Consider the following 18,709-nt stretch of genomic DNA (forward strand, 5'->3'; position numbering starts at 1 on the left):
TCTGTCGATGCCTGCGTTCTTTAATAAATCTTACCTAGAAAAAGGTAATTTTTTTTTTTCTGAAACCTAAAAATACCGATCTTTGGTATTTTTGATTTGCTTATACGAGAATGTTATGGACTGCTGATGTATTTTGTTATTTAAAAAGTCAAGTACTAGGCTTGTTTTTACAATATCAAAAGTCATTGTATTGCTCAATTTCTACAGATATGTGTACACAAGTCCAAAGTTACCCCAATTTCACCTAAAAAAGCATTGAATTTGAAGCCAAATTTTAGGTCAATGTTTACCATAGCAACCATACACATGAAAAGAGATTTTTTGTTTCTCAATATAATCATATTTGAAGCATATATGCCAAATTTGGTGGAAATCTGACATCTATGGTTTCCCAGTCCCTATTGATTCCTTTGATGCTAACAGAGAATTGCTCTTAATTACGAAATTTTGAAACTGCAATAGTATCAAACCAGCGAAGAGCGAAGAAAATAAATGGTCGAGAAGAGCCATTATGTACATATACTAAGGAGAACTTAATGCATTATTATTCATCGATTCGTTGTGTTTAATAGAAAAGGGGATTTTGTGGCAGATAAAATCAATTTTTTGTAGAAACTTTAATACAGAGAATTTCGTTATAAAATTCAGAACATTGATGACTTACTTGTTTTTCTATAATGTGCTAGCGTTTATCAGGTTGGGAATAACCCTAATACTATATCCCAATTGGAGTATTGTAACTTAATTGAAGTATCTAAGCATACCCTAATTTGGGTATCAAACCACTCTTTCCCCGTTCTCGATCTCAAATGAAAATCCCGCACTTTTTTACATTGATTGATTGATTGTTGGTTGCTTAACGTCCAGTGGTAAATATTTCATGCATATTCAGGACGTGAACAAGTTCACAATAAATACAATAGGTAGGTTGATACATTAGAGGCCATCTGGGATGATGGTCGGGGAAATTTTGATTGCCACTGGAAAATGAGGGTATATTGGATAGGGACAGAAATTTAGCCTTGCAACAGGCCACCTACGGACCCCTCAAAGAGTTGTTGCAAGGGTTCTTAACGTGCAAAGAGCGTGGCACTCACTTTACACGAGGCATCGGGTTTAACGTCCCGTTCTGACCGGACGTGACTGCGAACTTGATACATCCCGCACAGCCAAACGGACGCCCCACTTCGGCAAGCGTTTTACTGCCGGTCGGGAGAAGACCAAGTGACCATATTTCTATACCCCAGTCACCCTTGGTTTTTTTTACAACCCCAGTATTTAAATTCATGAGCCGTGTCAAAAGTTGTATATCAGGATTTTGCTGACAGATGCTGCATTTTTTGCGTGCATATCGTTTTGTTTGCAATTTTAACAACATGGGACTATAAAACGCCGTTTTACTTGAATAAAATACCATTATTTTGTCTGTTCTTTCATGACCGACATCTTCACATCATAGACTCTTGACAGGAAGTGCATATATAGCTGATGATGCGATGACGGTGAGTGTTTAGTGAGTTTCCGTGGATACAGCGATAAAAATATATGGAGCGCTTGTTTAACAAATTACTGCCATTTTAACCTTTGATATAGTTTATATAAAGTGTTAATGAATTTTATAAGCTTTGTAAATTTTCAAAGATACTTTTATTAAAATATAAATTGAATTAAGTATATGTATTCATTATGATGTAATATCAAACGATAGAACAAAATTTTATAAAATTTTTAAAAAAAGAACAAAATTTAAGTTGTAAATCATTTAATATGGTTTTTTTTTCATTTTTAAAGATCATTGTTGTTTAATAAAGTTATTTTACGCTATGTTTTTTACACGAATTTATGTTATTTTAGTGTATGTATAATGTTCCTGTAGATGAATTTGAAATATCTTTTCGAAAACAAAAATTATATTGAAGTATTCAATCATTTCTTTGATGATTTTCAAATGAATGAAACACAGTTTTGGTATGTTACATTTTAGGAAAGCAAACCCTACAGCATTAAAACTATGCACACAAATCCAGGAAAACACACCAAAGGTCAAGACCTCCATTCCACAGTCATCATACGGGTCCCAGAGGAAAGGAATTTATAAGTGGGGATAGCGCACTGGCAAAATCATTGTACAAAAGAAAGAGGACGTTATTTGCAAAGGTGAAATATCCATTTTATACTATATATTTATTTCAAATGAATACTGACATTTACGAGTCTTCATCTAAGTCATCATCTTCATTACTTGTCGCTTCATCTACGGCTTGGAGCACACCTCTATAAAATGTCACATATTCCACTTTCGTTCCCTTTTAAACCTCTTTCTGCCACTGTTCCAACAAAATTTCCCCTTCAAGTGTCATATCGATTTCTTCTAATGCTGTCAATATTTCTTTTTCGATTGTAGCTTCGGTGTTGACATGATATATCAATAATGTGGTCATTTTATTAAATTTCCTGTTTACAAAACTTTGAATTTTTCGAAAAACTAAGGATTTTCTTATCCCAGGCATAGATTACCTTAGCCGTATTTGGCACAACTTTTTGGAATTTTGGATCCTCAATGCTCTTCAACTTTGTACTTGTTTGGCTTTATAAATATTTTGATATGAGCGTCACTGATGAGTCTTATGTAGACGAAACGCGCGTCTGGCGTACTAAATTATAATCCTGGTACCTTTGATACTAGTTGCTTGCTGCAAAATCAAAAGAAAAAACATTTTTAAATGTTCTTTTATGTTCTTTTGTTATCGATTATAGTAACGTACTTACATATAAATTTGAAAAAATTGCATTTAGGAATAACTTTAAACTTACTTTGCAATATCGAAATATTTTTCTCTATCTGATTGCATTACAAAGATGGGTTACTCATGTTACACGCCTTCATGTTTTCCTTTGCGTTAAAGCTGAAGTTTACCAAGTCACAGTCCATTTCTTCACCATTGGTGTTTGTTATGGATTTTTTGTCTGTAAAAAAAAGTACTTTGTAATAAGTAACGTTGTGACACATTGTTTTCCTGCTTAATATACATAGTACTATGATTTGCTTGCAATTAAATTTCTGTAACGTGAACTAACGTAATCGAATTTTGAATAATATTTTCTAAATATTAGTTTCATGGCTTTTATCAGTGCATGTGTCAATTGTGGAATTACCTTGTGGGTTCTGCAAAAACTCATGACTTCGAATTCTGCATCTCCACTGAAATATTTCTTCCGTCAGGTCATAATGATAGATTTCATTTTTGGAATCAGACATTCCTATCATTTTTAGCTCACCTGACCTGAAAGGTCAAGTGAGCTTTTCTCATCACTTGGCGTCCGTCGTCTGTAAACTTTTACAAAAATCTTCTCTCTGAAACTGCTGGGCCAAATTTAATTAAACTTGGCCAAAATCATCATTGGAGTATTTAGTTTAAAAAATGTGTGGCGTGACCCTGCCAACCAACCAGGATGGCCGCCATGGCTAAAAATAGAACATATGGGGGGATGTAGATTTTGGCTTATAACTCTAAAACCAAAGCATTTAGAGCAAATCTGACATGGAGTAAAATTGTATATTAGGTCAAGATCTACCTGCCCTGAAATTTTCAGAAAAATCGGACAATCCGTTGTTTGGTTGCTGCCCTCAAATTAGAAATTTTAAGGAAATTTTGCAGTTTTTGGTTATTATCTTGAATATTATTATAGATAGAGATAAACTGTAAAAATCAATAATGTTCAGCAAAGTAAGATCTACAATAAGTCAACATGACCAAAATTATCAGGTGAACCCTGAAGGAGTTATTGCCCTTTATAGTAATTTTTAAACAATTTTCATAATTTTTTGTAAATTTTTAGAAATATTTTCCACTGTAATTACTGGGCAAAGTTCATTATAGATAGAGATAATTGTAGCAACAATGAAGAATGTTCAGTAAAGAAAGATCTACAAACACATCAAGATCACAAAAACGGAAAAATGAAAACGGAGAGATATCAGAGCTCCAGAAGAGACGCACCTTTCAAAAAAATACAAATAAAGATCTCCAGTTTCAATTCAACGGCCCAAAAAAAAAAACAGCCCCCTGCTTTCAGCTCGTTTCATCGACCACATTCCCATCCAATACAGATCCCAGACATGTTACATCGCATAGCGTAAGAGACTTTTATGCATTTTTTTTCTGTCCGTACAAGTTAGTATAAATTTCCTTCCACGTTTGTTAACTATCTCTGCTATGTTGGTTTTCCACTACGCACTTGTGTAATGCGATCATCGAACCTAACTAAGCTGAGATACATTTAACATCTCCAGTTTTGTTTTTTTGGCATAATATTTATTCTGGTATATATTATCTTGTAGCTTTGGAAGTTTTAGATGAAATAAGTTGAAGCTGTTGATTTGTCAATGAATGAAGTTGAATATATTATAAAATATAAAAATGTAATTATATTCAAACGATTTTAGTTTTTACCACGTTATTTTGCTGTTGATTTTTATTTGTAAATAGTCAGTTTGCTTTAGTCTAGAATTTTAGTTAAGTAAAGGAACTTTGTTTGATTTTAAGATATGCTCTCAATTGTAAAATATTTGAATTGGCTCTCGCCGCGAAATATCCTTTTTGTGATTATGCTGCATAAAGCAAACAACAATCAATCTATTTAACTGGATCATGATCAATTGAATTACCCGTTGCGTCCATGTTCCATATCATTTTATTTTTTATTTTTCTTTGCAATATCCTTTTCAATCAGAATTTTCTACAATGCCTTAAAATATTCTTCTTCCTTCTGTCTGTTCATCATCCTGCATCTAAGAGAGCCTGTTTTTTCAGGATTCCTAAAGAAAAGGTCATTGTGTCGTTCTTTTAAATTCGGCCACCAATCTTTTCCTGGTATAGTTTTTGAATGGCGTTTTTATCTTCATCTTCTTAACTAACGTCGGAGTTTTAACAAAAAGTTACCTTCGTGAAATGTCAACGCCTAAATGTGATGCCCGTTTGATAATTTTGGGATACGGGATATTTGTTCTAGAATTAAATTGGATATTGGATATTGATGCATTTTTGTGAATATTGAAGTTTGAACATGAAAAAGTTGTGGCTCTTAAGAGCCTGTGTCGCTCACCTTGGTATATGTGCATATTAAACAAAGGACACACATGGATCCATGGCAAAACAGTGTTTTGGTGATAGCGATATGTTTGTAGATCTTACTTTACTGAACATTCTTGCTTCTTACAACTATCTCAATTTATATTGAACTTGGCCCAATGTTTACAGAGCAAAACATTTTGATAAAATTTACAAAAAAAAAAAAAACTATAAAAGAGGGACGAAAGATACCAAAGGGAGAGTCAAACTCATAAATCGAAAACAACTGACAACGCCATGGCTAAAAATGAAAAAAAGACGAACAGAAAAACAATAGTACATATGACATGACATAAAAAACTAAAGAATAAACAACACGAACCCCACCAAAAACTAGATGATCTCAGGTGCTAAAGGGCATTAACTCCTTAAGGGGTCAACTGACCTTTTTGGTCATGTTGACTTATTTGTGGATCTTACTTTGCTTAACATTATTGCTGTTAACAGTTAATCTCTATCTACTAGACATCCCAAGAATGCTTGTGGCAACATTTGGTTTAATTTGGCAAAGTAGTTTAAGAGCAGAAGATTTTTGTAGAAGCTAACAACGAACGCCAAGTGATGAGAAATGGAGCAACTGTAACACTGGATCTATCACGTCTCAATGGAGTAGGGGTATTTTTTGCATTTTCTGTATTCGATTTTTTTTTCTTGCTTCCCTACGACTTTTCTTTCACACTGTTACTGGTTACACGAATCCTTAAATCGACAAAACTCTTCATCGTTTCGTACCCTTTTCTCATCATCTTTTCCAGTGACGAGGTCAAAGAGATTGCCAATTACATCTGCAAATGGTTAGCATGCATCAGGTGGCATTTATTCTTGACGGTTATGATTAGACAGTCTCATGAAACTATGATCTCGTTTAAAGTCCAGTGTTTTTTTGTAAAAGAGATTTTCTATTTTGATTTGAGGCTAATCGTAATTGTATCTGATTTCTAATTCTTTTTTTTTATATAACTCTGAATTTTGTTGTTCTGTTCTCACCTTTGATAGCAAAATCATTCTTTTCCCCTCTAAATGGATGATTTTTTGGTCGGATGTTCATGTGGACAACTTTGTGTAATGATTTACTAAATGATCACTTATCTTTACAAGGACAAACACGGATTGCAGCCTGGCTTGAAACAAACTTGGAATATCAGACATGTCATGCAGGAGTGCTATTCGGACTGATGAAGGGGCTCCTCTGTAGGCATTAAACATTGTACAATCCGTAAATTATGGCTACATGTATGCATCCACTAAAAGGTCCAAGTATTGGTCTAGGGTTTTTGGCTCTCCTGTCTTTGTTCAAGGTACAATGCCATCAACATCATTGGTTTTAAAATATGTCCGATATGTACGGGCAGTTGAGAATTAATGGCCACATCGATTTTTAAGTTGCCGTACTTTTGTGTGAATTAGGCCAATTAGTAGACGAAACGCGCGTCTGGCGTATATACTAAATTTAGTCCTGGTATCTATGATGAGTTTATTTACGCATAAACTGAATCTCTGGGGGTCGCTGATTTGTACTAAAGGATCATTAAACTCCATTCATTCTTTCGAATCCGAAGAGCCAGTATCCATGAAAGGTTCCATAGTCTACTATGCAGTCAATAAGATGGTTACACAAGTGCATGCCATAGCTGACCCATAAATGCTCTCAGAATTGAACAATTTTCTCTTGGCCTTTTATAAGTCCTGAATAGTTATTGATGATACTCATAGTAACCTGCATACCTCTACAAATAACAGCCAACAATCGAACTCCTTTTTCGGAAGATGAACTTAAAGTGCAATCGGTGAAAAATATCAGGTACAGTTTTTCTATTGTTCTGAGGTAAAACTGGAAAAGAAGAATTTGATTTTTCGCGGAATGCTTCCAAACGTAACATTTACATAAATAAATCTTCATTGCAAAAGTTCACCTATAAGAGTCGAGCAATACGATGTACACAATATACAGAATAATAAAACATATTTTAAGAGTTCAATTATAAATTTATGTACAAAACACAATCATAAGCTTATCTGACATTGGTCCTACTCCTCAGTTTTAAAGACTACTTAATGAAGACTCCCAATATGTTTAACAAGTTCAGGGATGGGGATTAAATAATGGTAAGTCTTTCAGATAAGCAAAAAGATTAGAACGCAATGATGTGTTAATGTTACAATGCAAAAAGAAATGAAATTCGTAATCTAGGACTCCGCATTTTTTAAATAATCTTTGTGCTCTTGAAATGTTTCTGTACCTTCCTAATTCAATGCCTAGAGAATGATCACTTAGTCTTAATTTTGAGAGTAAATGTCTGTTAACGACCATGTTTAGAATTTCCTGAAAATGTTTGCCTGTTAGTTTGTCCTTACATATAGTCTTGACCAAATATTTAGTGGTTTCTTGGATTAGATTGTGAATTGGATCAACAGCAAAGGATGATATTGCATTGAAATATGAAAGTCGTAAAAGTTTTGTTTACCGCACACCGTGTTTACTTTCTCTTTTTGTTATGCTGCTATGTTGTCTTGCTATCTGATTTCCTTTGCAATTGACATATGTTCATGATCTTTCTGTGCTTCGTCTGTAAAGTTGAAACCTCCATCGTCAGTTTCTTCACCAAATTTTCCTGAAAGAGAAATACGTTTTATTATATCTTATTTTACTAATGCACTTAAATGATTAAGCATGATAAGTATTTGTCTACTCATTTGGCAAGTACAATCTCTGTCTGACTGTCAAAAAGATATTCTTCAAAACGAGACGTAGATACATCACTTAGCTGTGAGGATGGTCCAAAAACAGTGAAACGTCATTTTTTAACATGAAAGACGGGTTTTGTTCACAACATTAAAGTACATCAATAATGCGATTATACATTACCCATAAGGCAGTAGAACTTTCATCAGATGCTCTGTCTAGATATGGTTCGGTAATAGTTTTTGATATTATGCCCAAAGCTCCGCATATTGCCAATATTCTGTCATCTTTTAGTGCTTGGTATTACAAATGTACCAATTATCTTACCTTATTTTCTGTTATTGATACAAAGATGGCACTTTGGACAAACTAATTCCTAGACTCATTTTGATTTCAAAATTTAATTTATTTTACAAAATAAGTATACAATTTAAGAGACTTGTTTATGTAGATGAATCAGATTCCATTACGACAAGAATTTGAATACGACCTGTGTCTATCAAATTCTCTCGGATATCTTCGTCATCATTATATTCAATATCTACACTTGAGGTCTGATTAAAAGAATCAGTTTCTGAATCAGATCTTTAAAAAGTATGGCTCAAATGTATTTGATCTTAGTTTCTGATGTTGCCCGTCGTCTGTATGTTCAACTGTATCTGCATTAGAACTTACAAACTAATCCATAGAAGCAAAGACATCTGGAGAATAGATAAGTTTCTCCATTTACACAATGTATACTTCCATTGACAACGTGAACACCTTGGAGACAGATTACGGACTGATTCCTCGATTTCAGAAACGTTTCTATTCCAAATTATTCATTATAATCACAGTGCTATAAAAGTGCTGCACTTCCATTGTTAAGCGGCATTCTAATTGGTTTAAAAAGTCACGTGTGGAATCATCAGAAAAGAGGGACAAAAGATACCAAAGGGACAGTCAAACTCATAAATCTAAAACAAACTGACAACGCCATGGCTAAAAATGAAAAAGACAAACAGAAAAACAATAGTACACACGACACAACATAGAAAACTAAAGAATAAACAACACGAACCCCACCAAAAACTAGGGGTGATCTCAGGTGCTCCGGAAGGGTAAGCAGATCCTGCTCCACGTGTGGCACCCATCGTGTTGCTTATGTGATTACAAATCCGGTAAATAGTCTAATTCGGTAGGTCATATTCATGAAAAGGAAGGGGATTGTAGTTACGACGTAAGAAACATATCCGATATCATTTGTGAAATGGTTATTCCATAACGGTCCACCAACTCGTGATGGCGTCCGTAAAATTTACGAAGGGGATTTCAACTTCACCATTTGGAACTCTTGGTTTAATAGCTTCCTTGTGAGCAGCAAACCTCTATCAAGAAAATCATGATAGGAAATGCAAGCACGGGAATATCGTATCAATTGGGAGATATATACCCCGTATGCAGGTGCTGCTGGAATGTTGCTACTTAGAAATGGAAAGTTCACAATTGGAAAGCTGAAATCATCTCTTTTGTCGTAAAGTTTTGTTTTCAACCGACCCTCATTGTCAATTTCTAGATGTAAGTCAAGATATGAAGCCGACTTAACTGTATCTGTAGTATCCTTTATCTCTAGTTCGATTGGATAGATGCGTTCCACATAGTCACCAAATTTTGAATTGTTTAGTGAAAGAACATCATCTATATAGCGGAAAGTAGAGTTAAAGGATATTGCTAACTTCTTATCTTTCTTCCTAAGAAGTTTCTGCATGAAGTCAGCCTCGTAATAATAAAGAAACAAGTCGGCGAGTAGAGGGGCACAGTTTGTTCCCATTGGAATGCCGACAGTCTGTTGAAAAACGCGTCCTCCGAACGTAACAAATATGTTGTCAATCAAGAAATCAAGCATCTTGATAATATCAGTTTCAGAGAATTTTTTGTTTGAATCAGAGTGATTCTTTACAAAGTAGGATTTATCCCTCCCTAAGACAAGATACTTGTATCTACGTTGGTCATTCTTTTTTATGAAGCAAAATAATACCAACTCTTTTAATTTGTCTTTTAGTTTGGAATGTGGAATACTTGTGTACAGAGTAGAAAAGTCTACTGTTTTAATACTGTTACAAGATGAAAGAGAGTTAGATTGTATGTACTCTAAAAGATCTTTTGAATTTTAAGTATCCACATCTGATTCACGCCACCTCTTGAATAGGCAGTTTCACAATAACTTTGAATCCCGTCTTTGATTGCTGATAAAATATATGTTAATAATTTAGAAAGAGGTTTCGTGGAGCACTTGGAAGACCCAGCAATATACCGTTGTTTGTAAGGACACTTATGTAGTTTAGGTAGCCAATACAGGGATGGAAGATCCAGTTCTTCATTTTTGGTTGAAATTCCAAAGGAACATAGAACAGACCTATGATTATCCAGGATTTCCTCTTTGGTAAGTGTCGTGAGGGTATATGTTGAGTTTCCAAGTGAATTGTCAATACCTAATTCGTTTATCAAGCAGTTGATGTAGTGACTTTTACACACAAAAACGATGTTATTTGGGGCTTTATCTGCGGGGACAACAACATATTTGTCATGGAGGTCGGATAGGTGTTTTGCAACATTTGGGTCTTTAAAGATTGACGTAGCATGGGCATTGATGGACCCATTCAGTTTCTTAATTCTGATTTGTATCAACGACCTCACTGCCTTAATCCATTCGGAAAGAGTGTCTACGTCTTCCTTCTCGCGCTTAGCCCATTGCCTGGCATAATCCTCGACTGAATCCATCAAAATTTTAAGTTATACTACATATTAGTAGTTGTTAGATCTCGTATGTAGTATAACGTAATCAGAGATCAATACTTTAATTATATTGTGTTGTTACTCCTGATTTATAACTTCGATGTCCAGAACCTTGTTTGACTATTCCCATTACATAAGACGTGATAACGCATTTAAGTTTCGAAGGTAAAAGCTACAAAATAAACATATACAGCACATATGACGTTTTGAAAAACTATGTGGGAACTGATTTTTATGAAATTAAAAGAAAGTCGGGGGAATTTATTCGTAATTGCAAACATGATCAAGTAGGCAACCAAATCATAGACATGGAAAAGAGCTATAATTGCATTGCTAAATGCGTGCTTGTCTTAATGGTGAGGGATATGGCTAACGGATATAAAGTTTCCTTTGGCTTGGTTTGCTACGCTAAGCATAATAGCACTTTTTTATCCGATAATCTGAAGATCAATACGTATATCAAAGACAAGTGCTGCTCAAGTAAGGATATAATTCCTAACCTGCAACCGTAAATCAGTCAATCTGCATGGACAAGTCAATGAGTGTGTGTACTTTAAAGAGAATCCGTTGTCAGATGATTGCAGGTAAATCTACTTCGTATCAGATGTTCCATATTTGATAAAGACTATACGTAACTGTTACAGCAATTCATTTTCTCACTTGAATACACGTAAATTGATAATGGAAAATACATTTCCTGGATTCATTTATTTACCTTGGTTGAGTTGATACAGTAAGGCTTCAGTATGTACACCAGTATGTCAGCAATTTCTTTCCTGAAGGTACTCGACAACAAGCATTGAAACTGATGGTGGTGAAGCTTAAGGAGACTCATTCAAGGGAAAAAAGAAGAAAACTCTTTAGTGTCAAACATTAAACTTTTAAATTCAAATGTATTGCATTATTATATTACTACATGAATCTGTTTATATTAATTGTATCATATATCATAGAAATCAAAGGTTACAGAGACAATTCAGAAATCTGGTGGCATGGTGACAACAGAGAAAGTGGATGGCTTTGAGACAACAGAAACAGCATTTATCAGGGTTTTTTTTCTCAATCTGTATTTGTTCTACCTAAGGTCAAATTTATTCTTGCTTCATATCCAGCAAGTAAAAATTATCCCTTAATAAATCACCTTTTAAACAAGTATTGTCCCCACACATATATGGACATCACTCTTCAATTTTCTCTATCAGTAGTGTGTTTTGTGTGGTTCGAAAACATTTTCAGGATCATGTTTACATAAGGACCATAAAAGGGGTCTATACAAACAAGGTCTATTTACTTTAGGCCTAAGTTTATTTACATAGTGGTACTTATCAACTCTTAAGTAAACAAAGTTTGTTTACATAGACTAAAAATGAACAAATCATCCAAGTTATGTAATGTACAAACTAATCCAAAATGAATAAAAACTGAGTAAAAACGACTCAAAAAAAGGGGGGGAGGGGAGATTGATAGATTGATTGTTGGTTGCTTAACGTCCAGTGGTAAATATTTCATGCATATTCAGGATGAAAACAAGTTAACAATAAAAAAAGAAAAGAAAACAACAACTCTTTTGTTTTTTTGTTTTTTTTTGACTATCATATTTCTTTATTGAGATCATCTCTAGTTATATTTTATTTGAATCGAAAACACAAAAAATATGTATTTTTTTTCCGGAAAATAAAACACACTCCCACCCGAAACTGATATAGCTACCGCCATCTTGAAATTGTGAAAAAAATGAAAATGTTGCATCCGTTAGTTATCGTAATATGTGTTGTCGTTGGGGTTTTAACCAAGGTTATACCCATCACAAATATTTGTGAGAGTCAGGATGGTGTAATGAGGTGCACTTACAGTGGTGAGGGGCAGTACATCTCCCTTCAAGAATTGAATAACGACCGAGAGATACGTTTCGAAAGGTTTTTCTACCCATCAACACTTTTTATCGAGAATGCTGAACATTTACGACGAATTACTATAGAATCAGGATCTGCACGATGTGAGGATATTTCTTGCGACAACCCAAAAGTTGTAATATCAATAGCAGGCATCCCTTGTCAAGTAAGTTGTAGATTGGACTTTATTTGAGTGTATGTTTTGGAGTTTTTTTTTGTAATCAATTTATGTTTTGAAACGCTCCCCTTTAATTTCCATGATAACCAATTGATCAACTAATCACCAAAGAATAAAAACCAAGAACTGCAAAGGGTTATCTCAAAGGTGATAATGAAACAAGTTACCACCAACATTACAATCAAAACAACATTAAGTTAGCATACTTCATTTTTTTTATAATATTTAATCAAAATATTTCAAATGTAAAATTAAATCACAACTATTTATTTGATTTTATCAGTCATATCTCACTCAATTTACATTGCATCACAATTTAAAAGAAAAGTTTTTTTAGTTTTTTATTCCTTCTTGTTCAGTCATCCATTAAATCCACAGCCTCCAGTGCCACTCCTGCCACATCAGAACCTGCATTTTCACCCCATCAGGTACGAGTATATCCTACAAATAAAATAATTTCTTTTATAGATAATGATATCTTTAAGTATGTACATGTAAATAAGATAATAAAACAAATATATATAAAATGTTATTGAAACAAAATGGTAAAATTATTTTTTTAAATTACAGACAGAAAGACCAACTACCAGTATCCTAAGCGACATCACGTGAGAAGTAACGAAAATGCGTGCATGCTTTCACTTTTCGAACTGTTTTTGAGCAGGACAGATCGTTTATCTGTCCTCTCTTGTCATTTGTTGGAGCACGTGGCAATTCAATAGATGTAAGTTTTTTAAATTTAATTAATGTTTATAGAAGGTTTATGTTTACCCGAGGAGGGATTTTTAGTAGTGTTATAAAACCTGAGGAGGGTTTTTTTCTCAATTTCAATTGTTTATTTTAGTCTTAATTTGAACCCGAGGAGGGTGTATTTTCTTTTGAGTTTAATTTGAACAAGAGGATGGTGTATACTTTACGTTTAGTTTATTTTGAACCCGAGAGGGGTTTCTTTCCATAATGTTGGTTTTGAATTAATCCCGAGGAGGGTTTCTTTCTTTATTTTTGGTTCTTATTTAAACCCGAGGATGGTGTTTATGTTTTAGTTAGTTTAATCGGAAGAGATTGTGTTCATTTGGTCCATTCAACCTGAGGAAGGTCTCTTTGTTTTAATTTTATCTTTACTTTTTTATAAGAGGGTTAAAATTTTCACCCGTGGAGGGTTGTTCGTCTTATTAATTTTGTTTTACTTGAGGCTGGTATATCAGAAGTGCATATTTGCCAAAGATAATATTAACATTTTTTCCCTCTGGTTGTTTAATAGGAAGGTATTTAATTTGAACAGTTTTTCAATTTGTAAGCGTGGGAATAATTACATGGGTATGTTTGGGTGTTTTGTATGTACGATACAAGTTCATATTCATCGTTTTAATTTACGGCCGGGTTGTTCGAGTTATTGGTACTTTTAGCACCCGGGTTTTGGATTGTTTTAACCGAGGTTTTATGTTGGAAGTTCGGACAAATCTATATAGTTTTACAAATTTGTATGCCTTAAATTTTCCGAGAACACCTTCACGGTAATTGTAGGAATTGCTTTGGGTTGTATATTTGCCATTTGAATTTTTTTTTGGTTGTATTTCGCTTAAAATGGTTTTGTTCGTACGATACGATAAATTTTAAGATTCAACGCCTTGTGTGCGGGCGCGGGGTGTGTTCGAGTTACTGGTACTTTTAATTGCAATAGCTTATTATCTATGGTTAAGTTCGGATAAATACATAATTTTACGAATTTGTCTGTTAATTTTTGGAGCACACCTTTCATAGTAACTGTAGTGATGACCTTGAGTTGTATGTTTGCCTTTTTATTAACTATAAACAGAAGATACACTTTTACTATGGAATGTTCATTCATTAAATTGTGTAGTGAAATGTACATCACTTGTCACATATGTACTTTAATAACCGGTTTTCGTGACCGACATTTAAATATAACGCTAATCAGTTTCATTGGGTTTACAACCAAACTTTTATTTAATGGGTGTTCATTTGAATTGTTTAATAGTTTGATATTAAAAAAAAAAAATAAAAAAAAAAAAATACAAAAATACAAAAATGATGGATAAATTTTTGTAGGAAAAGATATTTTACATGTGTTATTGGTTTTGAATGATGTGTTATTTTTATTTTCTAAATTATTTTCTAGATGTCTCACCTGGTTTTAAAGCCTAAGCACACGTTGATCGGCAAGAGCCTTTTGCCTATGATTCTCAAGTTTAAGTCGGCGGATGACATTGATCCAGAGAATTTAGCCAGGCTGAAAAGCACTTATCCTCTGACAAAGTATAGTGTAGATGAGCTGGTGGCAGAGTTTGTAAAGATCACGGGAGATGAGTTGAAAAATGTGATGCTGCTGGCGGGTAAAGACCTTGATTTGGATAATTCAAGGCTGTTACTGCACTAAACCATTCTCTTTGCAAATCTGATTGGAGCACCTAAGGGTTCAAGCTTAACCGACCCTAGGCCTCAGGCCGGTTCTTCAACTTTTGTTCCTCAAGGTAGTTTTAAGTCTAAATTGGCATGTTTATAGATTTTATTAGGGTTATATAAATTAGACAATTTATTGGTTCTCTTTTTAGATATATTTATTTCGCACAATTCTTCTCTGGCTATCATTGCATTTTAAGAAAATCAATATTGCAAATATTTTATGTATAGATTGTGGAATTCAACTTTTTTCATTGTTATTGAAATACGGACCAGAACAATTTTCCTGAGAAAAACGTTGATCAAATATTTTGATGAAAAGAATATTCTCTGTGTGTAATGACCGGCTACTTAGAAATAAAACGTCCTAATATATTGCTGTACTTCATCTTGATCTTAATTTGGCTTTGGAAATTATTTCATCTATACTTATTGATATTAATTGTATTGTAGAACCTTTTGGTGATATTGGTTTCTATTTTGTAGCAGGCCCTTCTGGACTGCAAGCATTAGGGAGTGGCAGTGGAAGTGGCACAGAAACTGCAAGTGGTAATGTCGGAAGTTCCATTGATTGATTGATTGATTGTTGGTTGCTTAACGTCCAGTGGCAAATATTTCATGCATATTCAGGACGAGAACAAGTTCACAATAAATACAATAGGTAGGTTGTTGTAATAGAGGCCATCTAGGATGATGGTCGGGAAAATTTGGACTGCCACTGGAAAATGAGGGTATATTGGATAGGGACAGAAATTTTGCCTTGCAACAGGCCACCTACGGACCCCTCAAAGAGTTGTTTGCAAGGGTTCTTAACGTGCAAAGAGTGTGGCACTCTCTTTACACGAGGCATCGGATTTAACGTCCCCTTCCGATGGACGTGACTGCGAACTTGATACATCCCGCACAGCCAAACGGACGCCCTACTTCGGCAAGCGTTTTACTGCCGGTCAGGAGAAGACCAAGTGACCATATTTCTATACCCCAGTCACCCTTGGGGTTTTCCGGTGCGCCAACAGGAGGTGCAGATCTGGAGGCAAGACTCAAAGAAATGGAGAAGCATCTCGATGGTATGCGAAATCAACAGCACGCAGATAAGGTGGACGAAGCTCTCAAACATGTAAGAGTATTGGCAAGTAGGCCTAAGCTTACTTCAGCATGTGTACTTCTAGCATCTCTGGAAGTCCTGGTCGATTGTGCTTTAAAGGCAGGTCACAATGAGACTGAATACTATAGCAAGGACATGGAGTGATTATAAACACCATAACACAGCAAAATACTTAGTGAGCATAAATCCTTCTGGCTTAATTATGTATCAGAGGGTTTTGTTGGTAGATGTAGTGATAAATATATTACTAACAATTCTGGTTTTTTAGACATTATTGAACCTTATGACTGTGTTATGGCTGATCGTGGCTTCACCATAAGGGAAAAATTAGCTTTGGTGAGAGCACAACTCTTTATTCCACCAGGTCGTAGAGGTGTCTAACAAATGTCAACCAATGAAGTCCAACAAACAAAAGACATTGCTAATCGAAAAATTCATATTGAGCAAGCTATCAGAAGAATGAAATACTTTAGAATATTAAAGTATGAAGTGCCGCTTACTCTCGTTCAACATTTGGATAGTATTTTTAAAACAATCCCAGGAATATGTAACATGTACCCACCTCCGCCAAAGTATGAAACATAATCCTGATTGTGATCTAGAAATTGTGAAAAATTATCACAAAATTTAGGTTTTGTTATTTTAGTTTTCATCATTTGTTTCACGTTTTTTATGTCATTGCTTTTTATCACTGACTAAATGGTAAGAGGTTTTCTCATTGTTGAAGGCCATACAGTTGTCTTTTGCTGCTTAAATATTCATTTTATTTGAACTCTGGTGGAAAATTGTCTCATTTGCAATATATTGGACCTAAACAATACCACATCTCCTTTCTTATATTATATATATCATAATAATTTGAAATTTAATCTTTGCTATTGTGATTTACATATTAAGGTATATGTATTTAGAAATGTATATATGGTAGCTGGATTTTGAAACAAAATATTTTTGTCCATCATGGAATTTATTAAAAATTTAAAGAACAAGAAATTATGCAAATTACATATTTAAAAAATAATTCAAAGTTAAAAAAATAACATATTACATGTACATTCTATCACAAATTATATTTAATTACTTTGGGTGCATTTTTTGCAAACCCATTGCTTTAACGCTACCTTTTTTGTTATATGTACACATTTAAAATGGTACCACAAGTCACAAATATCACAGCAAATACTGTGATCAATAAAATTTTCAACATTTTCTAAGTTTTTCACAATGTGATTACATGATGGACAAAAATATGTTGTTTCAAACTCCATTTGGTCATCAATAGGAATGGTGTTGTTACTTGTACACAATTCCTGTACATTTGAAGTAGTTTGAATTTTAAGTTCACCAGACAATAGTTCAGGAACAAAATGTTTTTCAAAAAATAATTTTAAACTATCAACAATTTCATCATAATAAGGTTTGTCAAATACAATGAATTCTCTGACAAAATGTTCCATTACATGTATATATAAAAAAAATCACAATATTCCCTTCCAGTTATTGCTAACTGGCCTTGAATTTGGCCATAATATTTGTGTTTTTTTTTAAAACTGTACCTAGTTCCATCAACATACAAATAGTCGGGAACACAACAACTGCAAAACTTTTTACATTTTCCACATTTTTGAACACCTGAGCCACAACAAGCACAATCAACAAGTATATCAGGGCTTGCCCCAAGATAAGTCATGTCCTAACCAAGAAATATTCCACATTCTGTGATATGAACATCTGTGTGGCCTGCTTTTTTCATACCAGCAAGGTAACAAAATTTGGCTTCTGGTTCCATTTCTCGCCCATGCTTAAGAGACCTTATGTTAGGTTTTTGTATCCCATGAGACGTGAAATTAATGGATCAAAAGTAACACCCTCTTTTTCTTATAACTCTGCACTTTTGTATGTATTTAATAGAAATTTGATGATGTCAGACGACCTGATCTTATTTCATGCCATTTTTCATTGCTTGACTGACCAATCGTAGAAAGCATTACTTTTTGAATTTCACTCTCATTATACTTTGGCATGTTGCTTAAAAAGTCAGTTTCCTCGTTACATTTTTTTTTAATGTTCTGTATTGTGCAGGTTGTGATGTCTTCACTAACTGGTTTTGTTACTGTTTCTTCTACATTTTCTGTGACAAAACATGAAAAAATATTTTCAATTACATATTTAAGTGCATTGATTTTGACTTCGTGATGATACTTTTTGTGGGGAGAGTTTTAAAATTTCCTTGTGTTTGGAATTATAAGCAATGTTTGCCACAAAAATAAAAACAGAAAAAGCCCCAAACTAACAATCACACCATCTGTGTTTAGAATTAAAGGTATATATTCATCATTTAAGATCTTCAAGGAAAAACAATGAAATAAGTTTTTAAACTAGATTGTACATGTATATTGTGACTTTATTTTCAACTGTTCTTGTAAAAAAAAAATATTTGTGGTCTAAGTTATTTATCTCAAATGACTTATATTTTTAAATTTAGATTTATTGAAAACTGCATGCATACAACAAAAGAACAAA

General features: G+C 33.9%; 1 long non-coding RNA gene and 1 pseudogene across 1 annotated transcript; one reads left to right on the forward strand and one right to left on the reverse strand.

Annotated features, from left to right (window-relative positions):
- The first annotated feature begins 13,268 nt into the window (after positions 1 to 13,268).
- On the forward strand, positions 13,269 to 15,834 carry LOC143051957 (uncharacterized). Its single transcript, XR_012970967.1, has 3 exons — positions 13,269 to 13,384; positions 14,801 to 15,152; positions 15,568 to 15,834. It is a non-coding gene; the product is annotated as an uncharacterized LOC143051957 (long non-coding RNA).
- A 1,270-nt stretch (positions 15,835 to 17,104) lies between these two features.
- Positions 17,105 to 17,876, reverse strand: LOC143050724 (uncharacterized; annotated as a pseudogene).
- Positions 17,877 to 18,709: the final 833 nt, after the last annotated feature.

The sequence above is a fragment of the Mytilus galloprovincialis genome, chromosome 11 (assembly GCF_965363235.1).
Source record: "Mytilus galloprovincialis chromosome 11, xbMytGall1.hap1.1, whole genome shotgun sequence".
NCBI classification, from domain to species: domain Eukaryota; kingdom Metazoa; phylum Mollusca; class Bivalvia; order Mytilida; family Mytilidae; genus Mytilus; species Mytilus galloprovincialis.